The following is an 11,080-nucleotide window of genomic DNA, read 5'->3' on the forward strand; positions in this document are numbered from 1 at the left end:
ACATCACATCTAGGATCTTTCTTTGAACCAGAAATCCAGAATATTTTGTCTAAAAGTGTGCACAGAACACACATATTTCACAATAGTTTTTTTGGCTTCTGTTATGGCCTATAATGTAGCTCAGGAGGATCCACTGATGCTCCAGGAAGACAAGATCCGTGCCAGGCTTTCAATAATATAACCACTTACTAGGGCGCTAGAGGGCGCGCAAGCGGAATGGCTGCCTAGCTGAGCAGCTCTCGTTCCTTGGTGCATAATCCTGCAATTATCTGCTGCCAACGACAAGTAACTTCGTGAAGTCGACTACCGATCATTGCAGCTGTCAGCCCCCGACACTCGACCCGAAGCTCAGCCCTCTCGGGGTGACAGGATCGCTGAAAACGGCGTCTGAAATCTGGCCGGCGATCACCCCGGAACGTACTTCTCGAGGGAGCCGGCCACAGGAGACCACGCAAGACCGGGGCTCGCCACGAGGAGGCGGGCTGCACCGGCACTCTTGGATTTGGCGCCTGAGACGCGAGTGGCTTCGGACCTCGGGGACAGTGCTACTAACGGATCCTGCTTGCTGCTGGCTGCCCGACCTGCCGACTGCACCCTGACTGCCTAATTCGGCACACGAGATCGCTACTTTGGGCAGGCGCCGCCGCACTCTCTGTGCGGCCGGGAGGACTTAGAGACCTACGGAGGGAGAGCCGTGACCGCGGTCGCTGCTCCACTAGACTCCGGAGGGTGTCGGACGCCCATTGCACCTAGCTACACTGAACGTAGGGTAAGAAGCATCGATACTTGGACTCACTGCGCACCCTCCACTGCCAGCTGCGCCGCTGGGAAACCTGCATCAGGCGCACAGTGGTGCACGTCGGTGAGACTCTGGGCCTGCCTACCTACTGCGAGTCCACTCTGGAAATCAACTTGCATCGTACATGGCACTGCGAGCGCCACAATAACAGAGCGCAAACCGAGACCTGCTGCCGCAGCACATTGAGGGGTTAGTGGGCTGGTGCATGCACTAGGGGGCCCTATCTGGTGCCTGCCGCGGCCATACTCGTGACTGGTAATTCGCGCCCGCGCGCCTGCCGGGCTTCCACTGTGGAACACCGGTGCCCTTCCTCTGCACGATCCTTCCCTGCCTCCTAAGTGCGGGTGTGGGCTGGGAGCATCTACCCCGCGTGGCATCACCTCCTAATAGTGCTGGGTGAGTGGGCGCCCAGATAGCAGCTCTCGAGACTACCTGCCTCCTATCTACGACCCACTGCGCGGCCTTATCCCTCCAAGGGCTGGTGCGGGGACGCACGAGGTGGCGGTGCGGACACGCTCAGTGGTCAAAATGGGGCACCCTGAACATCGCCAACCTAAACTTAGCTTTGATAGCGCCAAGAAAAGTACCAAGTCGGTGCCTGCTGATTCAAGGCCTCTTGACGCTCCATCATCGGCCGCTGCCTCTCCCACCAGAGACATTGATCTGCACAACCTGTTCCAGGAGATGAGGCAGGGGTTCGCTACTGTGGTTGAAAAGGTGGATGGCATGACTTTTAGACTGGACGCCCTTGTCCATAAGGTTGATCGGCACGAGGAGCGACTCACGGCCATGGAACAGCGGATTTTGGACAACGATGATATCACATAGTCCCACTCCACACAATTGGCCCGCATGGATAACCTGCTCCGGCTTATAGCGGCTAAGAATGAGGACTTAGAAGCCCGCAGCCGACACAACAACATACGCGTCACGGGCGTACCGGAGTCCACAGACACTGGCAGAATGGAGATATATATTGAAAAGCTCCTTAAAAGCTCGATAGGGGAACAAGCGTTTTCGCCGCAGTTTATAGTTGAAAGAGCGCATAGGTCGTTGGCACCTGTCCCCAAGCCCGGATTGCCACCTAGACCAATCATTGCTAAATTGCTGAATTATCGCGACCTTGACGTCGCGCTCCGAGCAGCCCGAACTCAACAGACTTTGCAATATAATGGAGTGGCGTTCTCCTTTTATCCTGACTTCACCCCCTTAGTACAAGAGGAGAGATGAAAGTTCCTTCCTGTCAGAAAGAAGTTAAGAGAGGCTCAGTTGGAATACGCCCTCCTCTACCCAGCGAGACTGCGAGTCACCCACCGGGGGAAACACCGTTTTTTCACCAATCCCCAGAAAGCTGAAGATTTTCTGAAATCAGTCAACAAGGCTTGGCGGAATGGCCGCGGTGCTGAGGCAGATCTGGAGGACGATGATCCGTCATTAGCAGCGGAAGAGCAGTAAACATTCGAACAAGGCATGCCCTGGCAATGTCCACGTCAGCGCTGTGCCCATTGTCCCTTGCCTCGGGAAGGCGGGAGACGCAGACGCTGCACTACTGACCTGGACTGCTTCCACTCGTCGATGGTAATGTATCCCAAGGACCACTCTCCCTGCCTCGACCTCTACCAAGGGCGGCACAGATTGGGAGGTTGACCGGCGGGAGCAGTGGCTGTGCGCCCTTGCTGTTGTTTCCCTTTCGGGTGTTCCCCATGCACATTTTCGGGGGGTTCAAGTTGCGGGAAGGGGGGGAGATGGGGGGAAGAGGGTGGGGATAGGCGGCTGCTGGCATGATTGGGATGCAGTAGTGGAAGGGGGGGTGGGATTGTTTGAGGTGAAACAGATTGCACATGAAGATGACATTCGAATCACACACACCTGCGGTCGACTATCTACTGCACATGGTACAATACCTTTTGTCTCGTCATTTTTGCGCTGGGGAGCGCTACTAAGTAGTTGCTTATGGAGGGCTTAGGGTCTGGTGCACAATTGAACTGCATTTCATGGAATGTCAGAGGGCTGAACAATGCTCGTAAATGTCGTGATGTAATTGCTTATCTTAATAGACACAATGTTCACATTGCCATGCTACAAGAAACTCACCTATCACCATTGGTTAGTGCCACTTTTGTAAGCAAATGGGCTGGACTTCGTACATTTTCCTCCTACTCCACTTATGCTAGAGGGGTAACTATCCTGATTAAACGTGCAGTACCCTTTCATAAATTCGGACACTTACTGGACCGAGAGGGGCGCTATGCATTACTATGGGGACGAATGGGCCATGATACAATTACTCTCATCAATTGCTATGCCCCCAACTCAGACATACCTTCCTTTTTTACCGCACTCTGGGGCAAGGTCATGGATGCGGGATCCTGCCATGTTATCTGGGGGGGGACTTTAATTTAGCACTAGTACCTCACCTAGATCGATGGGATGGAGCACATCATTACAAACCGAAGGCCAGGGTGGCACTGGAGGGCATCATAACGGAGGGCGCACTAGTAGACGCATGGAGACACCTACACTTGCTCCGCAGAGAAGGCACACACTTTGTGTCGCACATGGGTACATGGGCACGGTTAGACTACTTTCTTCTCACTAAGGGGATTACCTCGGGGATCCTTGGGGTTACGCACTTACCGAGAACGTATTCTGACCACAGTCCTGTCTTGCTGCACACACGTATCCCCGGGTGGGACAACCCTAGGCCACGTTGGAGAATGCAACCGGCGGCACTGCTAGATAGCGTGTTCCGAGCTGAACTAGGGGAGGAAATTGCCGCCTTCTTTCCCAGAAACAAGGGGTCAGTGGATTCAGTTGAATGCGTCTGGGAAGCTTTCAAAGTCACTGTAAGGGGGTACTATATCTCCAAAAGCTTCGGGGTCTTGCGGGACATACGAAACACTATCCAGTTATTGCATGGGGAACTCAGGGCATTGGAACTCTGTAAGAGGATAATCCCGAAATCCACGCAAACTTTAGAGACAAGCTATCGAAGTATGAGGAAGAGGCTAATAGAGAGGCAAAATTCCGGGGGAAACATTGGCAAGCCAGACAATATTGTGAGGGGGACAGGCCGGGGAGAACATTTGCGGTCCTTACGCGCGTCCCTCGGGACCATAATACTTTCCTTGAAATCACTGATGACTAAAACCAAGTCATTAGAGACTCGGATGCTATACTCGAGGCCTTTACAAATCACTATCGCACGTTATACACCACTGACACTTCGGCTGAGGTGCCATATGCTGACTTCCTGGGTGATGTGGCACTCTGCTGGCTCAGTGACGGAGATAGGGCCTTCCTTGCTGCCCCTTTCGAAATCGATGAGATTCGCGATGCCATAATGTCCTTAGGAAACTTTAAGGCACCAGGACTGGATGGCATTCCTGCCGAGTTCTACAAAGCCTATATTGACATCATGGCCCCTGTCCTCCGAGAAGTGTACGAGGAGTCGCTAGCCGATGGTAAACTCCCCTGCTCTATGCGGGAAGTAGTCATCACCTCGCTCTTGAAGCCAGGCAAGGACCCTAGCTCCCGCAGTTCGTACCGCCCGCTTTCTCTCCTCAACTGTGATGTAAAAATTCTAGCGAAGGTCTTAGCCACTCGATTGTCCCTCCTTATGACTAGGATTGTTTTACGTGATCAGGCCGGATTTGTCTCAGGTCGCTCTACCTCACATAACCTACGAACCCTGTTTTCCTTGCTTCGCACGGTCCACCCCGAATTGCCGGTGGCCGCGGTCTTTCTGGACGCCACCAAGGCGTTTTACTCTGTCGAATGGCCCTATCTGTTCTCCGTCCTTGCGAGCATGGGGTTTCCTAGACTCTTTAGCTCCTGGGTCCAATTACTCTACACACAACCCACCGCGAAGGTCCTCATCACCGGTCATCTATCACGTTCCATAGCCATCACTAGGGGTAGGCGGCAGGGGTGCCCCCTTTCTCCCCTCCTCTTTGCTATAGCGGTTGAACCACTAGCCTGTAGACTGCGCCAGCTGCATCGAGCCGGTGCGGTACAGTGTCTCCAGCGACAAATAGATGTGTCCCTATACGCCGATGACATTACTCTTTATGTGAAATACCCGGACCTTAACCTCAATCCCTTATTACGTGAATTTGTAGTATTTGGCAGGATATCGGGGATACACATAAATTGGTCCAAATCGCAATTCTTTCCTCTCACTGATGCTGTGCCTGATTTCCCCCTTGACTATCCACTCGAGTGGTGTCGGACGGATCTCCGTTACCTCGGTATAATGATCTCGTGCGACAAAGATGAAACACTCCGTGCCAATTATGGAGTAGCGATCACAAAACTTGCAGCGACTATCGACCGTTGGATTACACTGCCGCTCTCCATGGCCGGCCGAGCGTCCCTCATCAAAATGGTAGTTTTGCCCCAGTTCCTATATCTCTTCCTCAACATCCCGTACTATCCGGGTACGTTCTTCTTTAAATCCTTGAAAACAGAACTCTGTGGGTTATTCTGGGGAGGTAAGAACCCACGATTAAAGTGGTCCACATTGACCATGCCGTGTGAAGTCGGAGGCTTCGACGTCCCTGATTTCGAAGCCTATTACCTATGCGCCCAGGCGCATTATGAATATCACTGGCTGGCCCCGACACCCTTCATGCCACAGCTGGCGGTGGAGGATTGGATAGTACATCCCATTCCGCTTAATGGCCTGCTTCTCTGCCCGGAGTCACTAACACAGACACCGAACACCTCAGTCTCCTGCACTCTGGATGCCTGGCGCCGCATAGCAAAGAGGATGTCCTCCTGTCTGCCATACTCCCCCAGAATGCCTTTGACATTTCATCCTAACCTTGCCCTATTGCAGGAGCGAGGGTTTCGGCTGCTTTGCGAACGACTGCGGATCACCTCGTGGGGTGAGCTCTTCGTGGACGGTAAGTTCAAAACCGCGGACGTTTTTTCGCCTCTCACGACGGCTCAAATATCAGCCAGTAGCAGATTTAAGATGATACATTACAAATTCTTGCATCAACTGTATTATACCCCAGTCAAAAAACATAGATTTCGTCTGGCCGATGATGACAGATGTGAACGATGTCATGCCGAACACGCGGGCTTCCTCCACCTGGCCTGGGATTGCCCCCCTGTCCGTCTATACTGGCAACAGGTGACGGACGCTCTCACTGCAATGACTAAGGAAACCATAGCGGCGGAGCCGCTCCTAGCTATACTTGGACACACGCCCTACATCTCAAAAACCAACAGGAAATTTGTGGACATGGCACTGCTTTTAGCGAAGCGTCGTGTTGCATGTCGCAGGGGCAGAGGCAGAGCCCCTAAATTCAAAGAGTGGTTGGCAGACATAGTTTACTGTCAGGAACAGCACCTTACCTTTGCTGAACTGCTACCAATTCCTAGCCGACCTAAGGACATCTGGAGCCCGTTGGTTGACTATTTGTTTGCCCAGGCAGATGAAAACGATATCCCTGAGGGAGGGACTGATAATGATTAACTGATTTATAAGCACTTGGGGACACGGTCAGCTACCTTGTAGGTGCATACACCACTCCCAGCGTATCACCTTGACATACTACCCCACAGGTTGCTCCACTGATTGCACATCTACATAGCTCCCTGCTGCACATTATCCATTGACATAACATACGCAGACATTATCGCTGGACCCTTGTCGGACACGCACTCTTATTTGCCCTGTCAATCCACCACACTTTTCTTATCAGGCCCGACTTTGTTCTATGGCACCACACTACGCTTTTATCCTGCAGTTTGAAGAGCACCGCTGTGACTTTCATTCGCCAATATATTGCCCTGAAAGGCGCTAGATGTATACTGCTATTTATGTTGACCTAGAACACTACTTCTACGTGTGTCTGTGCGCCCTCACTGTTTTGTTTCACGTTGGGGACTGTTTTCCTAAGGTTACACATAAAACGAAAAACCAAAACAACCCTGTTCTGCTATGACAAATACTAAGCCTCAGCCTCCTGTACTAGCTGTTGGACACTCATGTTATTGTGCTTCTTGACGCTGCCGGGCCCCCGGGATGCCGGTTTGACAGCTGTGTTATACCTATTACAACTCAGTCACTAAGTTGCACTTCATGCTGCCGGCCTCCGGGTTGTAGGCGTAAGAAGCTGTGTACTGTCTATATTATTCAATAAAAGTAGTTTGAACACCAAAAAAATAATAAAAATAAATAACCACTTACTATGTTAGTGATTCCCATTGAGATGAATTGGGCCTGATTCACAAAGTCCCTCCGCACTAGTGGCGGAGGCTCCCCACTCTTGGGGAAGTCTCCGCAGTTGGAGCAGAATTTCCACAATGGGAACTCTCATTGAAGAAATCCCTCCGAGTGCAGAGACTCCCCCACGACTGCGTAATCTCCGACATAAGTGTATAGTCCCTTTGTGAATCAGGCCAATTATTTTCAGCTTCATTCCTAGTGGACAACCTTAATATCTGGCCTGGATTCGGTTTGCGTGGACGCAACCAGAACATCCGCAAAGTGGCTGTTGAGTGAAGGAAGAGAGGAGATATTAGGAGAACCACCTGCCTTAGCTGCCTGGATGAAAATTGACCCAAAATACTCTGGCGCTTCATGAGTTGGTACTTTTGTAATTATTTCCATATATTCCTGCTGTTGGACACGCAAGCCCTGATACCTCTAACCTGCATCTGATGGGCCAAACTTGCTTTCTATGCAAAATACCCCATTGCCCCAGTGCTAGATCCATGCTATATCAATACTCAAATAACATGAATATATAGAATAGGTGAGATCATCTGTGTATCTCGTTTGATAGGTCCCAACTTTCCTAGCATGGCTGACTCAGCCTTCCATCATTCTGAGGTGGGTCAAAATTGGTTAACAGAAGCATCTGTTATTTTGTGTACTGAGAAACAACCGAAGTGTGGTATGATGTGCTACATAAAGCACTTTATTATTACAAAGAAAAATAAGTTACCGCGTGTATTGTTTGCACTGTGTGTCAGGGGGCAAGTTTCAAGAGTGCCCCATTCATTATGAAGGTGAAGAGACTTGGCTTGTCAAAGGAACAGCTGCAGCGTGTGCAAAAACCTCAACACCACTGGTGAGTCTCGGCCCTGGTGCATTGCACTTAAATAATTATGGAAACACTGTATGGCACACTGCAAAACATAGTGATTAGAAGAACACCGCTGCCTGGAAGTACGCACCGCTTTTAAAGTATTTCAGGAACACATAGAGCAAGCAGTAAGAAAATGAACTGTGCAGTGATTAATAATTTGTAACAGCATCACAAGAGAAGTGCGTGCTCCCCAACATTCACTAGTGGCATCACACCTGTGGTCATGTCACTTGAGAGTACCTTCACTGTGTATGCTGGGCACCGACTGGAGATGCACACCAGTGTGTATGCACTGTAGACAGCACACCTGCGAAATGTAAAATAATTTTCTCTGTGTGATTGTGCAGAGAAGGGGGTGTGGTATAGACAAGAGGGCGGGGATATGTACTTTGGAAGTCATACTCTGCATAAATCAGGCTTCGCAAATAAGTACCTCCTGAGCCACTGCTTAATGTGTGCCGGTGTTTGCAGGTGCTCGGCACCAGTACTTATGTCTAAACACTGACACATTTGTGTCCACCACGTGGTGGCGATGTGTGTGTATATATTATAGCAGAATTCATCAGTGAAGGATTTAATATGCTAATATACTTTTTAAAAACTGATAAAACTAGCACATGGGTACTGCTGTCAGCGGTAGTTGGAAGCAGTGGCAGGGGCTGTGGGCGGTGCCACCTGCACTGGGCTCCAGAGAAATACTTTGGGGCCTGGCACTTAAGTTACCTGTCAGTATCTCTCCTGTGTGCCCAGCCTACCAAATTAGATGCCTTTTCAATTTTGGCAAATTAATAGTTGTAACCCAAATTTGTAAAGTGTGTAATTGTAATAATAATGTTTATATTTTCAGAACTTTTCTGCAGATGTTTGGAGAAAAATAGTTACATTTCCAAAATATAGTTGAAGCTGATATTTCAGTTATAAATCATGTGGCGCTGGAGGTACATATCACTCTTAATATTGCATTGGTGCCAGGTACATTGCAGCTATGGCTATTATGGATTGCCCAGGTAGAGGCATTCCAATGTGTTAAACCTTTTTTACATTAATGCTGGCAACTTGACCTGATGCACAGAGGTGATCGCTGCTAGCAATGTAGCTTAGGGTGGCCGCTAAAGAAATCTTTTCTGATGTGGTCACCACGGCATATTTTTCATTCAACACAAGTAGCTCTTATTACAGAAAAGGTTGGAAATCCCTGGCATAAACAGTCGCCACCTGTCCCTTACATCAATAATGACTCGTTTGGAGGCACCTCCAATGGCCTGGGTGGTTTTACATGGAGTCACGCTCCGCTCCGCCGACCACACCCTCGCCACCGTCCCTCGCAACCAAAGAACAACCACCGGCGACAGATCCTTCTCCCACCTCGCCACCAAGACCTGGACACCCTCCCACTGATCCTCCTACAGACCCAAGACCTGCTGACCTTCAGGAGGCTACTCAAGACCTGGCTGTTCGACCAGTAGCGTCCCCCCTTTTTCCCCCCCAGCGCCTTGATATCCTCACGGGTAAATAGTGCGCTCTACAAATTCTTGATTGATTGATGCAAAGCATTCACAACTGAACTGGAAACCTATTAGACAAAACTATTTTCAGCTCCCTGTGTGAGAGTGCCTCTTCGCCCAGTCCCCATGTGTCACATAATAGCATTGTATCAGTTGGCAGGTCTGTATCACAGAGACCCGGAGCAACAGTGAACACACAGAGGCAGCCACACCAGCAACCTAAATAAAATATGATACGGTCAAAGGGCCTTGATTTGTGGGCTATGGAGGAAAGGGGTCATCTGCCTTGAGTTGAACCCTCCTCCTCTGGTTTTCCATCTAACCTGGCTTTGGCATTCGGTGTGGAGATCGGCGACATATAGGAAGGCTACCTACAGGAGGAGTGCCCAACATGGCTAGCATGCAATAGAGAACCACTAGCATGCCAACCTCCCAGGCACAGGCATTTGACTAAAGGAGCTACCCAAGTCGTAGCTTTCTGAACACAAAACTGCAGAATGTCTGACTTTGGATAGAGAAAGGTGCTGGCAGGGGGACTACACGGGTAAGTGGTGTACATGTGAACCTGTTGATTGAAAATGATGGTGAAGAGAGATGTTTGAGAGGGTGATCACAAAAGGTAAATGGAAAATGAACAGTTATTTGGAGGGTGATAAATGTTGGAAAAGAATCCCATTGAAGTATTTTGAGGCATTTTGTTTGTCAGGTGAATGAATATAAGTGAAAAGAGGGTGACATCAGATAAGGGTGAGATGGCAGGTATGAACTGCATGAAGCCAATAATAAGCTCCCAATGCTCTCTCTCCTCCATGCCTGCACTGCCCCACTTTGCCTGGTCACCCACACACAATTTGTAACATCATGTGGAACCCTTTGTGAGCAGGAGCAAGAAGGGCAGAACTGACCATAGTTGCACATTGTGGTCTAGTTGGTGGACACCATGGATTGTTTCCAGGCAGGTGATTCCACACACTGTCACCCTGTCATCATTCAAGGGAGTTGATGGAAGGGTGCCAACAGATCTAGGTGTTGCTATTTCCTCGTCTTTTTCCACTTTACTCACTGTTTTGTTTATCACCTTGGTCCGTTCTCTAAGCCCGTGTTCTATCATGCTGCATATTACGCTGCCATCTGCGGACCACACTTATGCACATCTGCACTTGTTCATCACACTTCCATGGCTGCATATGTTCGAACAGCAATATTTACACTTGGATTGATTGGAAGCCTCCATTGTTACTGTCTCAAGTGAGAAAGGATCTAGAGACAAGAATTGGCAGGCAACACAGGGCATGGGAAGGGATGTATGTCAGCACAACGCGGGCTATTACCACGCATGCCATTACAACAAGCACTGGATAGTGGAATAATTTAATTTTCTATTCCAACTCCAGCCCACGCTACAGTAGGGAAGGTGTTGGAATAGAAAATTAAACTATTCCTTGTCCAATAGCGCCCTCCAGTGCAAGTCGTTGAAATGACTTGCGTTGTAAAAGCAGCGTAGTAATGGCAGCGCGTGGTAATGCCCGCGTTGTAAAGGCTGTTCCCCCATGGGAAGGGATACCCCAGGCTAATCATCCTCACATTGTTTTCTCATCTTCCTACCTGTCTCATCGTTGGCCATGAAAGCAGCGTGGGTACCCGTTGACTTGAACCTCAGCCACTGTTTG

This window comes from Lissotriton helveticus, chromosome 4_1 (genome assembly GCF_964261635.1).
Source record: "Lissotriton helveticus chromosome 4_1, aLisHel1.1, whole genome shotgun sequence".
In the NCBI taxonomy this organism is placed as follows: domain Eukaryota; kingdom Metazoa; phylum Chordata; class Amphibia; order Caudata; family Salamandridae; genus Lissotriton; species Lissotriton helveticus.